The sequence below is a fragment of the Marmota monax genome, unplaced genomic scaffold (genome assembly GCF_021218885.2).
Source record: "Marmota monax isolate L192 unplaced genomic scaffold, Marmota_monax_Labrador192_F-V1.1 WCK01_AAM20220418_F8-fsc00140, whole genome shotgun sequence".
NCBI lineage: Eukaryota > Metazoa > Chordata > Mammalia > Rodentia > Sciuridae > Marmota > Marmota monax.
The window spans coordinates 8,407-30,517 of record NW_026694256.1 but is presented as its reverse complement, the minus strand read 5'-3'; positions in this window follow the sequence as shown (position 1 = coordinate 30,517).

The window sequence follows — 22,111 nt, the reverse complement described above, 5'->3', positions numbered from 1 at the left end:
ATTTCCTTATGATAAATTCCTAGCCATGAAGTTATGGTTTACCAACAGTTAAAATTTCTTGAAGTATATCATCAAATGTTTTTCCAGAAAGTTAGTGGCCATTTATTTGACCAGTTTTAATACTGAATATTCTAATTTTACTACTGTACTCCTATCAATTTGTGTATTATCTTTTTTACAAGTTGCCAATTTGTATCAAATTAGATATGAAATTTTATTTTTAAAATTTTTTTGTGATATGGAGACTGAATTCACAGTTTCCTATATATTAGGGAATCCCTCTACCACTGAGCTACATCCCAAGTCCTTTTTATTATTTTATTTTGAGACAGGGTCTAGCTAAATTACCTGGGCTAACCTTGAACGTGTGACCCTCCTACCTCAATGTCTCTAGTGTGTGGGATTACAGACATGTGTTACCATGCCCTATTGAAATTTTACTTTTTAAAAAAATTAGCTATGTGATCACTGATAAAGCAAACCATTTTAATCTAAATATTTATGTAATTAATATTTTTTTTGAGAAATATCTATTCATGCATGGTCTGAGTTCATTTCTTTCTAATGAAGTAGTATTATTACTGATCCATAAAATTCTTTATATATCAAAGATATTTGTTAAAATATTTTTATAATTTTGTAAACATTTTTGTTTATGATGCTTTTTATTTTTTTAAAAAATTTTTTATTGTTGGTTGTTCAAAACATTACATGTTTCTTGATATATCATATTTCACACTTTGATTCAAGTGGGTTATGAAATCCCATTTTTACCCCATATACAGATTGCAGAATCACATCAGTTACACATCCATTGATTTACATATTGCCATACTAGTGTCTGTTGTGTTCTGCTGCCTTTCCTATCCTCTACTATCCCCCCTCCCCTCCCCTCCCCTCTTCTCTCTCTACGCCCTCTACTGTCATTCATTTCTCCCCCTTGTATTTATGATGCTTTTTAAAGGGCTTAAATATTTATTCCTAAGCCTATTTTCAGAAATTTCTTTTCTTTCTCCCAAAGCAGCTTAGTTACCTAATGTCCTTTTAGTTATTTATGTTTTTTTTAACATCTAAAATTTTAATTTATCTAGAATATTTTGTGCATGAAATTTAGGCTAATGTCTAACTTTATTTCTTTATTTCTTATTATAGCAACATTATTTGTTGAATAATGTGTCCTTTCTCTGACTGTCTATTGTATTTTCTCTACAGTGTTTCTTATACATTTAGATCTGTTTTAGGGCCATGTTATGTACCATATTATCAGGAGTCTCATGTTGCTTTAATTGCTGTAGATTTAGAAATACATTTTAATGTTTTCTAATGCAAATTGGTTTTCATTGTTCGTTGTTTTCAAAATTATATTGGCTATTCTTATCTGTTTTTTTTTTTCAGATGAAATTTACCATCATATTTTCCAGTCTTCACCTCTTTCCACACACTCCAACTTAGAAAAATTCAAAAAACATTTATAGCATTCTTATCTCATTGTCAAATGTTAAATAAAGCCTTTGTGGACAAATCTATGCTTTTTTTCCAGATTCTTTTTCCTCTTTTGGTACTAGGGATTGAATTCAATGAACTGAATTCAACCACTGGGGCCACATCCCCAGCCCATTTTTATATTTTATTTAGACATGGGTCTCACTGACTTGCTTAGGGCTTTACTAAGTTGCTGAGGCTGGTTTTGAACCTCTGGCCTCAGCTTCCCCAGCCATTGGGATTATAGGCATGTGCCACTTACACCTGACTTTTTTTCCCCCAGATTCTTACAGAAATTTAAGTGAAACTTTGAATTTCAGTATTTGCATTTATTATACTTGTCAGAAAATATCAGATGGGTATAAATTATAATTTTCATGTCAGACAAAGAAGATAGAGAGTTTATATTTATATTAATCAAAGTAGAAAATGTAGGTAGTAACATTGCACTTAAATGTTATATTTTAAACTACTTTTAAAATTTTATATAATGCACTCAAAAAAGTTATCTAATGGCCAAAATATAAATGACATTTATTTTATTTTTGGAAAGAATGTCATTTTGCCTCAAGAAAAAAAAAAACACCAAATCATCATAAAGTTAGTATATTGTGGTGTTTGGTATTTTCTGACATACATGCGCTGTAACATGGATGACATTGACAAGAAAATCTATATAACTAAAAAGGGAGAATTGTTCTGCAAATTAATAGCAGGCATTTCAGGAAATCTCTATTGCATTCTCATTTTGTACTTACAAATGGAAAAACTTGGCATGACTTGTCCTGTGTCTTCAATTTATGGCCCTTAACTATCTTCAGAAAAGCTGAATGTAACATTTTGTTTACATTCTGATAAAATGTCTATTTAGAGACTGTCCTTTGTGACTAAAATGCTCATATTCTGCTTTCTTCTCTTATGTTCAGTGCTTGTGGTTCCAATCACTCACTTCTCCAGAATCTAACCAGCAGAGAATAATACCTTTCTCCATTTTAAACTGCCATTTGTGTAAGTCAAATTGGTTGAATATTGGCAGTTTCACATGTTTGCCTAAAAGACCCAAGAAAGCATAATGGAAATCAAATACCAGCTGTATTAATGTTCAACCTGGTTTGGAAAAGGCAGTATTGCTTCCTATCGTTAGCTACAATTTTAACTTTACCTAAGCTTGTAAGTACATCTGCTGGGAGAAAGGGTCACTGGGTCTTGCACACTGTCTCAGGGATCTTTGACAAGAGCCAGTCCTTAACTACTCATAAAGCCAGCAGAAATGAAGCACTCTGAAGATTGTTTCTTCTTCTTTTTTTTTTTGTTTTTGTTTTAAGGCATCAAAATCCCACTAAAATGAATGAATTGAAAAAATTCAACATATATATACAATGGAGTTTTATTCAGCCATAAATAAAAACAAAATTTGCAGGAAAATGAATGGAACTTGAGAATCTATGTTAAGCGAAATAAGCCAAACTCAGAAAGTCAAGGGTTGTATGTTTTCTCTCAGATATGGAAGCTAGAGATGAAAGAGAAAAAGAGATGTGGGGAAGGGGAGCTCATGAAAATTGAAGGGAGATCAGTAGAATAGAGGGAAAGGATCAGGGGAGGCAGGAGGGAAGGGAAAAGGGAACTATGGGGAAAAATATTGGCCAAATCATATTGCTATATTGCATGCATGTAAAAAAATGGAACAACAAATCCCACCATTATGTACAACTATAAGGCAACAATAAAAAATATGGGGAAAACCCCCATCAAGTGGTAAAGTCCATTATTGGGGACTGAATTAGATATTTTCCCTTTGGGGTGGATAGAGTTTAGGAGAGAGTTTCTCACATTCATTCAGCTTGGGGAAGGGGATGGAAATCTTTCCTGATCTGGTGGTATCATGGGAGTTCAGGAACTTCTCCATATTCCCTCTACACCATGCTTGGTTTAGGTGACATACTTGTTCACGTAAAATTTCATTTCTTGATCAAGGATCTACATATCATAATATTAGACATAAAAATCTCTGGAAGAAAAGTCAGAATTTATAGGAATAAAATGTTAATATTAGTTATCTTTGAATGGGATAACTGATTCTTCACAAGCCCAAGGCCCAAATTCTCTATGGTTTTCAAATTTCCTCTCTTGAACATATACTACTTTCAAAAACAACATGTTATGAGAGAGTAAAAATCTACCAGTCAGATCAGTCTTCCTCTAGGGAAGTGGATGGTTTACATATTTTAAAAAAAAAAACAAAACCCAAACCCAACTGCTCCCATTTCTGTAGAGCATAATGAGGTGACCTCATCCCTCAGTCAAATGCTCTCTGCCCAAAGGAGACTTCTTCACCAGCCTTCAGCTCCTCATTATCGCTCCCCTCCAGCTATTCACAGGGCCAAAGCTCCCTGACACAGCCCAGTTGTCAGAGGCCGCACCTGAGGCGACTGGTAGGTGATTCCAGGAAAGAGCATTCCCCTCCTCTTCCTTTCTCTGCTTCTAATTGGTAATTCTCCCTGGTTTCTAACAGTGACATATATTTAAATTTTGCATCTCCAGTGAGTATAATAGAAGCATTAGCAGGGAAGGATCTTTACAGAGTCAAACTTCAATAACACACACACATACACACACATGCACACACACAAACTCTCAACAAAAGTCCTCTTAAGGCTGACAGTCCAGCTGAACAGAGTAGACTACAGTTTGGGAAATGCACATTCACATGCTATCAATAACCATTTCTATCCCACGGTCTGCATACGTAGCCCTCCCACAGTCATTTGAAAATCCAACCAGGAGTATGGTACCAGGGGATTGTAGCTTTCATCTGGTACAGACTTTCCTGGAGACAACTACCACCGTTTCCCCTAACACCCTTCTCACCAGAGTTTTTCTTTCCTGGGTTATTTTATGCATACTATGCTCCCTTTGACACCATACCTTAGGCCTTAATGTTTATGTTTTACTCTCTTAAGATGTTTCTGCTAGATGAAGATCTGAGTGGTTATAACATGTCACTGCACTTACTACATGAGAGCCATTTGTCAGGAAATGTCCTATTTACACAATTTAGAAATAGATTTTCACCAAACTACTTTTTTTTTTTTCCTACTGAGGAGGATTTTTGTCACCTTGTGCCTGTCATCAAAACTTCCCATTTGCTCAAGCATGTTCACTTTTCTATTTTGGTTACAGTGAGAGAGGCAGGGAGAGGGAGAGAGAAAGACAGGGAACTGCCACGCACTGAAAATCTGGGACAAATACTTAGAAATCTAGGTGACCAGAAGACACAGATAATTAGACACAAGTTCTCTATCTCTTTTGTGGGGAAATCTGCCTCAGGTGAGACCAGATTTGTCCTAGAGGAAGAATTCCTCCTGGGTGAGCATCACTGTGCTTCATCTGAACTTTAATTACCTTAAAAAGCTCCGATTGCCAGCAAACTGGACTCCAGAAGGAGAAAGCAAGGAATTAACATTTAGTGAGTGGTTACTATGTGCCAAGTACAGTGATAGGTTCTAATTTCCTCCATTTTTACAAAGGAAGAAGCATAGTTCTAAAAAGGGTAGATAACTTTCTTGAAGTCACACATAATATTTGTGAAGAGCCAGGGATCTCAATCCACTATTTCCTTACACAAAACAAGCTTAAGTAATACAGGCACAGTTAGCACAGAAACTACACAGGGTGCAGTTCTAATGAAGGCTGCTGAGGTCTTGTGCATTTAAATACAGCCGACTCTGATGCTACTGGAAAACAGTCATTGGATGGGAGCATTCCTCTGCATTTTATATTTTAAAGATAATATAGGTTAAAAGACAATGTGTATGAGAATTAGAATCATTTGTTTTTAGCGGTGAGTCTCTGATACTGTGTGGCTATCTTGAGTGCTTTGCAGAAGTGGTTGCCTTAAGTCAGCCAAACCCTAACTTGTAATTTTTTTTTAATTTATAGGCTTTATGAGCATAAGAACATTAACGGTAACATTAAAGCAAGTACACATTTCAAAGCACATATTGAAGGAAATGAAGGTTTTCTGATAAAATATTAATTCTACATTAATTTTGCATTACTTTTGATTCCTCACAGCATTAAACCAGCAGGGAGAAGCAATTTCAAAAGCTAGAGGAAAACATTTTGTACTTTTGCGGATCTATTTCTAGGTCTCACTCACTATTTTGATTTTGTTTAAAAAGAAGGCAAAAAATCAGATTTTTATCATCTTATACTAGTCGTTTACTTGTTCATTCATCAATTATTTTTGAATGCCTACTATGTGCTCAGTGTTGCTAGAGGTGCAGGTGATACCAGAGTGAACAAAATACTGTATGCTTAGGACCTGATGGATAGTTGCCAACAAACATTCACTTCTTTCTTGCAGTTCATGCTCAGTTTCTTTCCCTAAGGACTTGCCTGGCACTGAAGGTCACACTATCTTCTGTGTTTTGAAATCCTCCCTTCCTTCTTCCTCTGGAAGAAGCTACCCCATGCTCCAGCCGCAACCCCATGCTCCTCCTGGATCTTCACCCCTTTTAACTGTCAGCTTTCCTTCACCATATTAGTACTTAATCTTAATGTACAATTGCTCGGTAGCTATTTGTCTTTCCCTCTTCACAGTCATACTGTAAAGGATTAATCCATAGTCACTGTCTCTGGTATCTTGGTCTCACCCATTTTACAAGCTGGTCCTCAAGTGATAGTGTGTCCTTATCCAAGATCACCAATGCTGAATGTATGGCCGGTTTTCACTTCTTACCTTACAGAACTACTGCAGCATTTAGAATTTCTAACCACTCTCTCCTTGAATTTGCTCCTTCCTTGATTCATCTGTCTTTTTCTTTTCCCCCTCTAACCTCTCTGGCCCTTTCTTCTGTCTTTTGGGGGACACATCTAGCTGGTTTTTGTTCCTCAAATTTGGTGCATCTGAGGGTTCAGTCCTTGGCTCTCTTATTATCACATTCTATATATGCAATTCTTGTTTCCTTTCCTGCCAAACTTTTTGGAAAAAAACTTGCATTCAGCCACTGTCTCCATCTCTCCAACATCCACTCGACACCTCCAGTTAGCGCAATCTGGTTTCTATTCCCTACACACTAGTAAAATTACTCAAAAATACATTCCCTGCTTTTAATCCAGCAGATATATTTGAATCCCCACGTTAGTGAAGAATCGGACATTTCTTCCTTCCTCTGGTGCTCCTAACCCCTGTGCACATCTGCTATGAATGCACCAGAAATGCCTACCAGGCCAGCATGACTCAAACATACACCAGACTGTTCCTCTCCTGTGATTCCTCCCTAGGTGAATGGGACCTCTGGTGATTTAATTGCTCAGGTGTGAACCCTGTGACCGACATCCACAGGTCACCCCTTCCCTCTTGAAGTACCTTCTTGACTTTGGTTACAGGACATATCACATTCTTTCAGTTTTCTTTTCTTGCTGGCTTCTTCTCAGTCTACTTTCACCTGGACTCTGAATGTTGCCATGTCCTAGAGCTCAGTTTTGAGTTTTCCTCTCTTTTCTACTTATACTCACTCCATTGGGGTCTTATTAGACCATGACCTTCAGCACCTTCTACATGAAAATGACAGCCAAGTTCATAGTTACAGTTCTTACCTCTTTGCTGAGCTCCATTCACATACAGCTAGCCACCTACACCAAGCTCTGATGAAGCTTAAAATATGTGACCAAAGCAGAACTCTTAGCTTTTCTGCTTCACATCTTCTCTTCCCAGTTTTCTTCGTTTAATGATATGGCATCATCATTCATCTAGTGGCTCAGGCCAATAATTAGGAAATCACTCTGACTCTTCTTTTTCTCTCCAACTTCTTCCATTCGTTCATACAGGTGCTCAGAAAATCCTGTTGGCTTTTCTATCTACTTCTAGTCAGTTCCACACTTAGCATCTGGCTTTAAGCTACCATCAACTTTCAGTTAGTGGCCTCCTGTCTAACCATGTCCACTATTACTCCATCACAGTCAGTTCTCCCTGAGCAGCAGTGGTGCTATAAAACACAAACTAGGTCACACACCAATCTTCTACTCTATATCTTCAGATCAGTGTCATAAGAACAGATCCAAACACCTTTCTTTGACTTAGAGACTGATATAATCTGTCTCCTAACTCTGAATCTCTTATTACTAGTAACTTCATTCTCTTTACATTTCTTTAATGTGCAAGGCTTAAGATCTGCACTTTTTTTTACTGTACTTTTTGCTCAAAATATTCTTTACATATTTTTTCATATTTTAGTCACTTGCATTATTGTGACAGAGATACAAAATAAAAACTAAGGATTCCCTGGAATGGAAGCTTCGTGCGGGTAAGAAGAGTCTTTTCCCTGCCCTATGTCTGGTGTGTGTGTGTGTGTGTGTGTGCACGCGCGTGTTTGTGTATGCTCAACAAACATTTGCTCAGTGCATGAATAAAACAGTTTGGTTCTTCTTCACCCACATATCAAATAAGTAGTCTTTTCTTAGCCACTTAAATATCTTTAGAATATCTTCACTCATCCTGTCTGCTCCTTTGAGTTGAGACCATACAAGTGAATTTTCTGAATTGCAAATGCCATCGTGTTATTCCTACAGCAGAAAACTTCAGTATTAAGGCCAAAATCTCTGATGTGGATTATAAACTGCTTTGGGATCTGTCTCTGGCTACCCTTCATCCTCTTCTTTGAACTTTTCCTCCTTGAAATTCCATACTGTCAGTTATATAAGAGACTGGTTGTACATTACACCTAGAGTTGACATTACCCTATTGCACCCTTAAAATTTTAAGAGGGTAGAACTCGTGTTAGATGTTGTAATCACAATTTTTAAAAAAATGAGTAAAAAACTAAAACAAAAAACTCCAAAAAACAAAAACACAATAATGCATTAAAATATTTTTATTTCTTTAACATTCCTCTTTCTTTCCTGTCTTTCTTTTTTTTACTTACTTCTTTGCACATGCTTTTTCCCCTATCTGGAGTTCCCACATCCCTCTCCCTTGCCGCCCCTTGTCATGGCCGACGCAGTCTTATTTTTCAGAGTTCATTTTAGAAAATGCTTCCTCTAGGTTCCCTGAGTCCAGATAAGGTGTCCCCAGAGGGGGTCCTGTATTTCCCTGGAATTTGTGCTTATCATGATAAAACACCTTCCATAAAGACAAGAATTTTTCTCTCTCATGTTCAGTTTTATCTTCTGCAGTTAGGATGATGCTCAGTACACAGTATATCAGTATTTTATTAATTCATTTAAAAATATTTATAGAGCATCTTTCTATATGACAGGAACTGTCCTAGGAAATACAGAATCCAGGTAATTAAAAAAAAATCCCTATCCTTATGGAGCTTTTAATCATATATAGGAAAAGACAGACAATTAAATAAAATAGATAGTATGTCAATGGTGATAAGGACTATGTAGAAAAAGAAAACAGGGTGTGGGCAGGGAGTGAGGAGATAAAGATTTTAAATAGGGTGGTCAGAGAAACTGAAACTGCATAAAGCTGCATTTCCTAGTTTCTGTCATTATTCTCTGGCCCAGATGGTGGCACAGTCCCTAGCCTACTCACAGAGCTTCCACCTAATGGCCCCAGAAGATGCCCAGTCATGCTCTGTCTTCCTGTTGGAGAGCACTTGAGTTAGAAATGAGCCCAACTCAGAAGTTATAAACAAGAGGAAAGAAAGGAGGAAGAGGGGCTAAAAATAATTTCTCTGCCATTTTATCAGATGTGGGTGTTTCTGTGAATTCTCATTGTCTGTGATTTTAAAAGTCTCAGCAGCTTTAAGACTGCACCCTTCTATCTTAGAGAAGCTCGCAGGTTTTTACTGATTTATGAACAAGCACATCTCCTCACGTGCATTGCCAAGGGAGACAGGATACAAAGTATTTTTTTTTAACTTCTTTTTTTTTTAAGCACAAGAACTCTCTCCTAGTTTAACCATTTATTACAGTGGAATGCTGTGTAGTGATCAACACAAAATGAGCACGTCTGTCAATGGAAGTTGTAAAGGCTTAGAAGTGTTTTGATGTGCATCCGAGCCTGGCAAAGAGCATCAGGTGGTCCTCCAAGGAACCCATCTAGGCAGCACTGAGGGAATTGGCATCTTTGTAACCAGAGAGAGAATAGCTCCAGGACAGGATCCTTTTCTCAAACAATGGAAACATAAGCACAGATGGGCAAGGGAAACCTGCACTTGTACCCAGGTTTTGGGATGGAAGCCCTCAAAAGGTTAGTGCCTTCAAACCTGCCTGGTGTTGGTATCTTTTTCTATTCAGGCTGTAAACATACCATAGACTGGGTAGCTTATGAAGAACTCTTTCTCACAGCTCTGGATGCTGGAAATCTAAGGTCAATTTGGTATCTGGTGAGGACTCATTTCCTGGTTCATAGATGACTGTTATTTTGCTATGTCTTCGCATGATGGAAGGGGCAGAAAAGGTCAATGCATATCTTTTAAACAGAAGATATGAACAAGAATTCTTATTCCTAAGAGTTTCACCCTCATGACCTAATTACCTCTCAAACAAGCACTCCAAATGTCAATATGTTGTGGGGTAAGGATTTCAATGCATAAATGGAGATTCACAAACATCAGTCAATAGCAGATAGGGAGGCATTAAATATCTCCAAATAATAGTGTTCTATTGCTGCTGTAATAAATGGCTACAAATATCATGATTTCATTTTCCAGGACAGGATCCTTTTCTCAAACAATGGAAATATAATTAGAGATGGGCAAATTTATCTCATAGTTGTGAAGGTCGGATGTCCTAAAACCAAGGTGTTGCTAGGGCTGTGATCCATTTGCAGATTGCAGGAGAGGTTCCCCTTCCCGACTTCTGTCAGCATCTAGAAGTTGCTTGCATTTCTTGGCTTTCTCCATTTTCAAAGCAAGCAGTGTCCCCTCCCTCTCCCACTCTCCGCACCTCTGAGACCTGCTTCCGTTGTCACATTTCTTACTCTTATTCTTGTCCCTGTTTTCCAAGGACCTTTGTGATTTACACTGGGGTCACAGAGATAATTTAGGATAATCTCACTATCTCAAAAATTATTAATTTAATCACATCTGCAAAAAGTCTTTTGCCATTGAAAGCAACATATTTGTATATTATAGAGATTAGAACCTTGACATCTTTAGAGGGACATTATTCTGCCTAGTACTCCAGCTACATTCATGCATAAATAAAGGTAGGTCTTGAAAATAGTGGAAGTTTTTTTTTTTTTTTTTAAGGGAAGTAGAAAATTGCCACTTACTGAGCAAGGTGTGCAGGTGTTTACATATCTAATCTTCTGTAATGCACTGGAATTCATTCATCTGAACATGGTTGTCATTCAAGATAGTCACTCTGGAAGGTCATGGTTGTATTTTAATGAAGCTCTCATCACTCAAAACCATTTTGACTCTTTGAAATTGCCTTCCAAGCACTCATTAATGCAAGCAATTGCTCATTCTTTGAGGTTAGGTTTTATTATTTGGAAAGAACCAAAATGCTAGATTAAGCTACATACACTTTCTGGATCAAAAATGAATGAATGAATGAACAAATAAATAAATAAAAGGACAGATCATAAAGAAACCTACATGACTTAAAATTGTCCCTGAAGGACATTTCAAAAGGAGAAATTCTAAAACATTAGAATAAGGGTATAATATTAGAAGATAAGCACTTTGAAGGACAATATGGATTAGTGTATATGTTTTGCTATGTTTACTAAACCACTTTGTTTCTGTCTTATATAATAAAATATTGTTATTATTTCAAGGACATTTTTGGTTAAAAAGTAAAGATAACTTACATAGAAAGATGTTTTTAATGAAATCATTTTGAAATTGCTTATTTCTTAATTCTCATGTTGTATTCCCTAATTATAGAATCCATTCATTACAAACTAGCTCTTTTCAAGTCTATTATCTTTTCATCTTGTGTCCTCTAATTAAATGCTTTATAGGATATTGCATTGTTTTTTTTTAAATGAGCACAAACTAGATTGCTGGCTTTAAAAATCCTCAAACCTTGTATTCAATACAAAAAAATCTTTGATTTTCTCCTTCATCTCATTAATAATACTTAATGTTTCGAAAACCAGGGAGCAACTTGCAGAAAACTATGAGAAATTATCAATTATTTTATAGATTTTTTTGAGAAAGGCAGGGAGGGTGATTTGGAATAAAAACATGACTAAGTTTCTCTGAAAAAAATTATTATTTATGAAAATCACTTAAAGGACAAATCAACATGTTCATCCAATGAGTACACATTAATGGTCAGTATCTCAAAATGTGGCTAACTGGAAAACTCTGAGTTTCTTATTTAATTAACATTAGTTTTTTAAAAAAAAATCAAAGTTACTAATTAATAAGATTCCAAGATAAAGAAAGAAATGAGTTTAAAATTTTTCTTTGCTTTTCCATTACAAAACTTCGGATTTTGAACACCTCTCTCTCTCTCTCTCTCACACACACACACACATCCCTAGAGGCACTCACTAAATCTACTTGTACTCCTTTACTTAAATGAATGAAACATTGATTAAAACTCTTCAGTTTGTACATTTGTCCACCCTTAATCCCCCCAACTGTAGAGGGCATCCCTTTTGGAGGTTTAATATTGTCAATAGTGACAAATCCATCTGTGTAAAGAGGCTTGGGGAAACTGAGGCTGGGCTTCCTGTTCCTTCCTAGTTTTGTTTTCCCTATCTACTCTTACCTGTCAATCATGCCAGGGTAGGCAATTTAGCCACTTGCTCTGAGAATTTATATATGAAACTAATATAATACCAGGCTATAGGATTGTTGCACTTTCTAGAAACTCAATGTATGGAAATAATACTTAAAGAAATAAGTATGAATCATTATTCATAGTACAAAATGATATTTGTATTTGCAAGAAGTTCTCTAGTTTATTTCCTAATGTGTTAAGAAAACAAATCAGGGCTGGAGATATAGCACAGTTGGTAGAGTGCATGCTTTACATGCACAAGGCCCTGGGTTCAATCCCCAGCACCACAAAAAGACAAATCATTTACAAAAATGTGCTTGAAAATATTCTTTCAGGAGCATGTTCACTGCAGTCAGGGCAGTACATCTGTAACACAGGAGAAATTTTCCTGCATTTATATATCAAGCAATAGCATTCCAGAGCTGTAAGGTGTTTTTAGTCCCTGGTACTATGAAAACATGATTCCAAGTAGGATATTGCCACACTCGCTGGTACAATTCCCTCTAATACTTTTACTCTAAAATAGAGTGGGTTGGAAGAATTTTGTTCATACCTAGGAGTAACCTCATTAATCTTTACAAGATTTCACCTCTATTGACTGGCAAATGGTCTCACCTGAGCTAACAGGGTAATCAATCAGTGCCAAAGCTAATTGGAATGTGGTTTTCCTAGCTTTCACCTTTGTCTCAAGCAAGTTCTTTCACCATGCTCACTTGGCAAGCAACTATAAAATTCATCTCTCCTCTGAAATTTTCACTCCAAGAGTGAGAGTGTATGAGAGGATGGGATGGTTAGGCAAACTATACCTTCTTTATTTTTTTTTCTTAAATTAAATTGATGGGAAAAACACATGAAGTAGAAAATGTCTAAGTAAAAGGAGCTGGTATTTATTGAGTACCTACTATGTACCAGAGGCATTGCCAAGAGAATGATACCTAGTGTGGCCAACTGATTATCATGAATATCCAACAAGCCTGGGAATGTTGGAAAAGCAGTGTGGGTACTTTTGAGGGGTCAGTTACTAGGAAGAACACAGGAACTTCAGTGGAGAGGGTGTTAGAGTGCATCAGAAGCTAGTAGTAGGATAAAAACAATAGAATGCATCATTAGTGGTTGCCTTACTTTTGTTATCAGGCTGGTGGAGAAACATGGAATATCAGACACAATATTTTGTTTGCATACCATGATTACATCAGGGGAGAAGGATTTTTATTCTCAATTATAGGTAGGAAAAATTGATGCTGAGAGGGGGGGGAGGAGAAAAAACATGTAAGGGCATCTCACTTTTTTTAAATAACATGTGTGCACATCATTGGAGCCTAAAATCACCAGTGGCCTGCTTTATTGTCAGATTCATGTTGTCAATGAAACCTAGATTTATGGATCCTGCTTAAATGTCACCTCTGGAGTCTTCCTGTCATGCACTCTTCCTCTGTAATCCAGGACATTTTGTGTATAGCTCAATTTCACTCCACTTCACACTTCATTATAATTTGTTTACAGATCTGTCTTCCAGAAAAATTGGAATAAAACTTTGGGAAATTTAATTTCCTCCTTAAATCATGCCTTGGACAGTCATTTACCTATAAAACAGCCATGAGGGGAATGGGGGGGACATATTCTTTATAGAACTGAGAGGCTGCTGATCAGTTTTAAAATACCAAGTTGACTTTATAGACTTCTTTAGCAAGGAAGGGTCTAGAAAATCAGGATCACAGAGAGAGAAGAGATTGTTCTGCAATTCTCCCTGCAGCATATCAAAAACCAATTGTCAACTATATGGGAGTTTCTTCCAGAATTTGGAAGGTTGCCACTTCCTCCATCTGGGTTGAGCCAGAAGACCTGGTACCTCTAGAAAGAGGAGGATGGGAGACAAGAAGTCCATGCCAAAAAGAGTAAGGGAATCACTCATTCCTCCCACCTGTGCAATGCTGGAGAAGCAAAGGAAACCTATTGAGGAGAAACAAGCTTTGAATCCTATATGCCCAGAGGTGCCCTTTCTGAATTGAAGTCACAGAGGAGAAAGAATGCCAGATAGTTTGAGGGGGAACTGAAAGCAAAGTGTTGGTTCCCTTTAAGACAGCCCAAAACCAACCTGAAGAGGCCACATCAGAGAACAAACAAAGGTGAAGTGTGGTTAGCAGGGTACCATTGCTCCTAGAATTCTCCCAGCTCCTGTGGGGATGGAAGATGTTCAAAAGTCCAAGTTCTGCAAAGAGGGGCAGGCTGGTTTACCTGAGGTGGGTGGGGGAGGGTGAATGTTGCAGGAACCACTCAGACTGGACAACAAATACATTCTCAGCCAGATATTTGGAATATTACAATATCACAAGAATCAAGGATGTAGAGGGCAGGGGTGCAGTCAGTAAGGAGAGAGGCAGTTTCTGGGGTGGAGGGAACAACAGATGACAGCAGAATCCAGACACAGAACTGAGCAGCAGCTCCATATCCAATTCAGAAAGTGCACACCCAACTATAGGTCAGCTGTCCCACAGTGGACATTAGACCAACACGAGGCCACAGGTCCCACAGAGCCCCTTGAGACTCATGTGCCATTTAAGAAATTAGTGTAGAAGGTGGGAAGGCTGAGAGATTGAGCATTTGTCCAGAAGTAACTGAACTACCCGCCGAAAGTTTTTAAACTGAGATTGGCCAGTTTTATATTTAATTAATCTTTTTCTCTTCATCCATTGTTACTTGGCCAGCTAGAGAATATTTGGGGGAAGGTTCGCTATGATGATTAAATCAATTATAAGATATAAAGAAGGTGTAATTGCTTTGGACATCTAAGTGTACCACAAATGAGTCGGCATCCAAGCTATGCCTACCACACTTGAGCTTCTTGTATGCTGGGATAGATTTTTCTTCATCAGTAAATCCCAAGAACATGGTAGGATACTTAAAATGTGTTTAGTGTCCTATGCCTATATCCTGTGTAAATAAATGAACACCACTGTAGTGATCACTGGTGTTTCGTGGCCCAGTGGCTGGGCTTTAGAAATTCATCATTTCCTTCATTAACTTATTTATTGAAATATTTGATACATTTTAATGTGTCATGTACATGATGTTGTGAAGAAAACAAAAATGCATTTTTTAAAAATTTATTCAGACACCAGGAGTTCATTTAGTGCATGTTGTAGATCAAGTCCACTGGTCTCACTTCCAAAGACCTTCAAGGAGGAGAGGAAATATGTAAACCAAATACTATCATATGCAGTAGAAAGTGAAAGTTACCACAAGCAAAGTGAAGATGGAGAGATGAATAAAGAATCCAGACAGGATCAAATGTTTTCCTATCTTGCAAGCGTGGATGCACAGAGTGAAGTGGAAGAGAGAAAACTACTCCCCTTCTCTTGCTTTCCATGGCTTTACTGATGGTACCTGGGGACTAGTCAATGAGATAAAATATGGAAGCGGCCTCTGTAGATGAAGGTTCTATAGAACATTTAAAGACAGATATAGGGGAAGGCATAGTAATGGAACTGCAGAGAGACTGAAGAGAGTTTAGTATATTCCTCTGAAGGTAGGCAGGGAGTTATATTACATATTAGTGCAAAGATCTGACAGAAAACATGCAGCACCCAATCAAATATTTAGATTTGAGCTGATGTATTTAACATATTTTCACAAACATGGGAATAGGATATCTGGACTGAAGAAATCTGAAAGTTATTCAGATAATCATATTCCCTTTGGGGGCAAGAACTTTGCCCAGTTTTAAGAGTTTTACCTTTAAATGTACTTTGAAAATATCTCTTGAGTAGTCATTAAAATTCATAGTCCTTCATCAGGGACAAGTAAAAACAGCAAAAATAAAGAAAAAATGCAGCCTAAAAAGTGGAGTTCATATTCATAAACTCAAGCCCGTGAGTCCTGTTTTCTAATATATATATATATATATATATATAGACGTGCTTTCTCTTTGGGCTCTTCCATGCAGGTGGAAATTCAAATTGCCTACAGATGAAAAATCAGTTCAGTGACTTTCATGAGTCATAACACTTTCACAGTGGGCCACCATTATGTGCATCACAGGTAGGAAGTTCATTTCTCCTGTGTCTCTATGGAACTTCAGCATACTTTCATTATCATGCTAACTATATTGTATTCTGTGAATGTAGCCATCTGTCATCCCATGGCAGGATTCAATAGTTGGGTTCCCTCCATCTAGCTGGGGCACTTGTTAATCAGTAGTGGAATTTCTATTCATATGGTTTCAACTTTAGATTCCAGAGACACACAAGAAGATATACGCTCCCTGGCCTTTCTCGGCCATTGATATGATTTAATTAGCCTACTAAAAATCCATAAAGACAAGACCCAGAAAAACCTGAGCATTATTGGAAAGCAAAAAGACAAACTGGGGTTTGTATGTTTTTCCATGCTGTGTGGAATCAGTCTCTGAAATGAATGTCACCTTGCAAACTAGGGAGGCTGGAATTTGTTCCGTGTACACGTCTACTTACTAAAGTCAGGGAAGTGGGGCAGAACAAAAAAAAATCAGGGCCGATAGGAATATTCTCTTGTTCTCTGCTGCTGATGGAAATTGCTTAAAGAATGTGAAAAGCTCTGACATGCACACAATGCAGGAGGAAATGTGGTGCCACAGGTATAGACCTCTCACAGTTAGCAAGTGTACTAGAAACTGGTTCAGTGTGAGTTAATTTTAATTATCGAACTATCATATTTGAAGAGAACTGCTTTCTTCTTTTTTCACAGCAGCACTAGTTTAATCTGTTTGTATTTCAGTACTACATGGCTGAAAAAAGATGTACAATCTCTAGCATTTCTACCAAAATAGTTCATATTGCAGTTATAAAAATAGCATAGCAGTTAAAATATATCCACATGTCATTGTTAATCTGTCTCACAGCCACAGCTACAACCTATTCATTCTCTACAGGTAAGAGTTAAAAATCCACAAATGTGTCTTTAAAATAAAATCCTTATAAATTCAACATGATGTTACTTTCTCTCTTTATATTTTCTAATAAATGAAACAGTTGGGTTTCTTCGATGTCTCTCTTTCATCGCATTTTTTCCCACATACAAGTTATCTTTTTTTTTTTTTAACCACTTTTAACTTTCTTTAGCCTCTGATTATAGAGGGAAAGTTAAATTTTTTCCTCAAAAAGATGTTCAAAGTTACTGGTCATTAGAGAAATAATTAAAACTGCAAAGAAATATTGCTCACACTATTTAGAATTGATGCAATATAAAATAATAATACTTAAGTGCTTTTGAGGATGGAGAATAACTAGATTCCTCATACACTGCTGACAGGAATGGTACAGTCACAATGGAAATTCCTTTTGACAGTTTCTAAAACAAAATATGCACTTACCATATGCCCCAGCAAATGTACTTTTGAACATTTATCCCAGAGAATTAAATACTTTTGTTGATACAAAAATGTACACACAAATATTCATTGAACCTAAATTTGTAAAAACTTAAAGCAGGTTTATATCTAATGTTTAATCTGTTTCTGTTTCTCATTTGCTTAGCTACTCTCCAAATGAAATTTGTCCATTTGTGACTCTGGGGTTTGGTTTTGAGTTCTTCTGTAGGCAGTAATTCTTTACATATTTTTTGTAGTGCTGGATTAGTAGTCATTAATTCTTTTATTTTCTGCTTGTATTAGAAGGATAGTTTTGTTGAATATAGCAATCTTAGCCCTCATGGATGTTAGAATTTGTAATGAGAAATCAGAATAAAGTCTGATATGATTGCCTCTCAATGTGACCTGTATTTTTCTCTTGAGGGTTTTGAAAGTCTATCCTTGTTCTGCATGTTAGGCATTTAAATTACAATGTATCATGGAGAGGTTTTTTTTTTATGATGTCTATTTGGAGTTCTGAATACATCCTATATCTGAGAACTATAGAATATTGGAAAAGAAATTGGACAAGATCTCAGAAAAATGAAAAGGCCTCCTGTGTTCATGGATAGGCAGAATTAATAGTGTTAAAATAGCCATATTATCAGGAGCTATATGCAGATTCAACGCAATCCCCAACAAAATACCAATGACATTTTTCATAGAACTAAAAAAAAAAGTACTAAAATTTATTTGAAAGAATAAAAGACCCAGAATAACTAAAGCAATTCTAAGCCAAAAAAGCAATGCTGGTGGTATCACAATACTTGATTTGAAAATATACTACAGAGCTACAGTAACAAACACTGCATGGTGCTGGCATTAAAATAGACACATAGACCAATGATAGAGAATAGAAGACACAGCAGATCTGCCTCCACCGACCAGCAGACACCCGCCAGAGCTCAGGCACCAGCATAGATCTACCTCCGCCAACCTGCACAGGAGCCCAGGCTCAGGGTAGGCCCCAGTCAATCCTGCCCAGCCCAGGACCACCTTCAATGACCTGCATGAGAGCCAAGGCTCAGGACAGGCACAGGTCTGGATCCCCTCCACAACCACCTGGGAGCCCAGGCCTACCCCCTTTCATTTTGGGTCACTGCAACCATCGCCATAACTTTCCCCACGCAGTAACCTCTACCTTGCAACAACAGACTGGGCCTAGAAGCAGCTGCATCTAGAAGCAGTCATCCAAAAGCCAGTGTAAGGTCCACCCTTTCAGCCCCATCTCTGAAAAACATTGTATCCATCTTGGGGCACTTCCACTGCTATCTCAGGTTACCTCCGTTATTGCTGCCACCACCTATAACTGCAGTAGCATCAATCACAGGACACCAGCAGTGTCTGGAAGCCCAACACCAAGGTGAGGTGCAGATAATCTGCACAGATACTAGAAGATAATAGGGTAGAAACTGTAATACCTCAGATCTACACTGCAAGAAAGGAAGACACATAGACAATGTGAAAAAACAAGGAAAGAAAGTGCCCCAAACAAACCAGGATACTACAATAACAGCACTCAGAACCTATGGACAGTGCGGTTGATGAAATATCAGAGAAGGATTCAGGATGTTCATAATTAAAATTATCTGTGAATTAAAGAATGACATAAATGAGCAAATACAGGCAAAAATTGATCACTCAACAAAGAGATAGGACAGCAAATACAGGCAACCATTTATGACACCAATAAAGAGAAAAGGGAGCAAATACAGGTAGCAAAAGGTTACTTCAAGAAAGAGATAGAGATTCTGAAAAAAAAAACAAAAACAATGAGAAATCCTTGAAATGAAGAAAACAATAAGCCAAATAAAAAACTCAATAGAAAGCATAACCAACAGACTAGATCACTTGGAAGAAAGAATGTCAGATAATGAAGACAAAGTATACAATATGGAAAATAAAGTTGACCACACAGTGAAGATGTAAGAAACCATGAGTAGAACATCCAAGAATTATGGGATAGAATCAAAAGACAAAAATCTAATATTTATAAGGACAGAGGAAGTCACAGAATTTCAAACCAAAGGAATGCACAATCTTTTCAATGAGATAATATCAGAAAATTTCCCAAACATGAAGAATGAATTGAAAAATCAAATACAAGAGGCTTATAGGACACCAAATGTATAAAATTACAACAGTTCTACCAAGGCATATTATAATGAAAATGCCTAGCATACAGAATAAGGATAGAATCTTAAAGGCCACAGGAGAGAGGAATCAGATCACATATAGGGGGAGACCAATTCATATCTCAACAGATTTTTCAACCCAGACCCTAAAAGCCAGGAGATCATAGAACAACATATACCAAGCTCTGAAAGAAAGTGGATGCCAACCAAGAATAATATCCAGCAAAAGTAAGCTTTAGATTTGATGAAAAAATAAAAACCTTCCATGATAAACAAAAGTTAAAAGAATTTACAACTAGAGAGCCTGTACTACAAAATATCCTTGGCAAAATAGTCTATGAAGAGGAAATGAAAAAAACGATGAAAACTGACAGAGGGAGGTATTACACTAAAGGAAAAACTAATCGAAGAAGAAAGCAAGTCAAGTCAAAACCCAAAAATAAACACAAAAGGCTGGAAATACAAATCATGTCTCAATAATAACCCTGACTTTTTTTTTTTTTTTTTTTTTTTTTTTTTTCTTTTCTTCAAGATAGGTTTTATTACTATCACCATTTTAGCTGTACTAATGCTATTTCCTGAATATTCCAATGTTTTTTTTCAGTTTTGTATCTTTTGCTTTGCCTAATCTTGGATTTAAAATCTCTTCATTTGATTTAAACAATCTTTCCCTTTTATAAGTCCAGTAAAGGGACAGTTCCTTTTGAAATCTTCACTAGGCAGTGGAGCAGACAAGATAAGTGGCAGAATTTTTTGCCTTCTATTTGTCTGGTAGAGCTCGGTTTTCCATTTGTAACCAAAGAGTAATTATTAACAGAAACTATTTTCACATTCAAAAATTTCCTGCTTGACATGATAAATTAATAATGAAAATATACAAAATATTATTAAATTGGCAATAGTATTTATTATTCATGGGAGTTTCTATATATTTTAAATTCCCATAATCTCATTATCATTGCATATAGTGAACTGACATGATTTTTAATTGTTGATTTTCACTTGCATCATAATGAATCTTTCTTTAAAAATATTAAGGATATTTGTTTTATAATTCCAACTCATAAATCTCATACTTTGCATTATTTTTTTTTTTTTTTTTTTTTGAAGGACCAAACATCAATAAAACATTTTACTTTATATTTTTGTAGCTATTAACAAATTAATAGACATTTACATCAATATTTTGATTGGCCTAAACTCACCAATCAAAAGACATAGGCTGGCAGATTGGCTTAAAAAAAAAGACCCAACAATATGCTGCCTCCAAGAGATTCATCTCAGAGAAAAAGACATCCACAGACTGAAGGTGAAGGGTTGAAAAAAATTATACCACTCACATGGATCATAGAAGCAAGCAGGGGTTTCCATCCTCATATCAAATAAAATAGACTTTAAGCTAAAGTTAATCAAAAGGGATAAAGAATGACACTTCATACTGCTCAAGGGAACCATACACCAAGGCATAACAATTATAAATATATATTTCCCTGAAAATGGAGCATCTACATTCAAACAAACTCTTCTCAAGTTCAAGAGTCAAACAGACCACAACACAATAATTCTGGGATAGATCTTCCAAACAAACAAACAAACTATATAACTCAATAATACAATCAATAACTTACAGAATACTCATCCTTCAATGAGTGAACACATTTTCTTCTCAGAAGCACATGGATCCTTCTCTAAAAAAGACCATATATTATGCCATAAAGCAACCTTTGCAAATACAAAAAAGTAGGAATATTACCCTGCATTCTATCAGATCATAATGGAATAAAATTAGAAATCAATGATTAAGAAAAAAATAGAAAATACTCCAACACCTGGAGACTAAATAATATGCTACTGAATGAACAATGGGTTGCAAAAGACATCAAGGAAGAGATTAAAAATTCTCAGAGATAAGTGAGAACACTGATACAATGTATCAAAATCTCTGGAACATTATGAAGGCAGTACTAAATGGAAACCTCATTACATGGAGTTCATTTCTTAGAAGAAGAAAAAGTAAAAAAAAAATGACTTAACATTACATTTCAAAGCCCTACAAAAAGAAGAAAAAATCTATACCAAAAGCAATAGGAGACAGGAAATAATTAAAATCAGAGCTGAAGTCAATGAAATTGAAACAAAAGAAACAATTGAAAAAATTGACAAAACAAAAAGTTGGTTCTTTGAAAAAATAAAGTTGAGAGGGGTCGAAGATGGCGGCGAGGGGAGTGCATTACCCCCGTGTGCTGCTTCACTGTGTGGGAGTATGACAAGTCAGGACGGCTAAAGGATATCTTGTTAGGAATTTCCAGCAATAGTGGGGTGCGCCGGAACCTGGAGGAAGGATTTCCATCGCATGAGGATCGGCTACGGGGACTCAAACGCGAGAGGTTTGTCGCACGGAGGGTAATACTGCTTA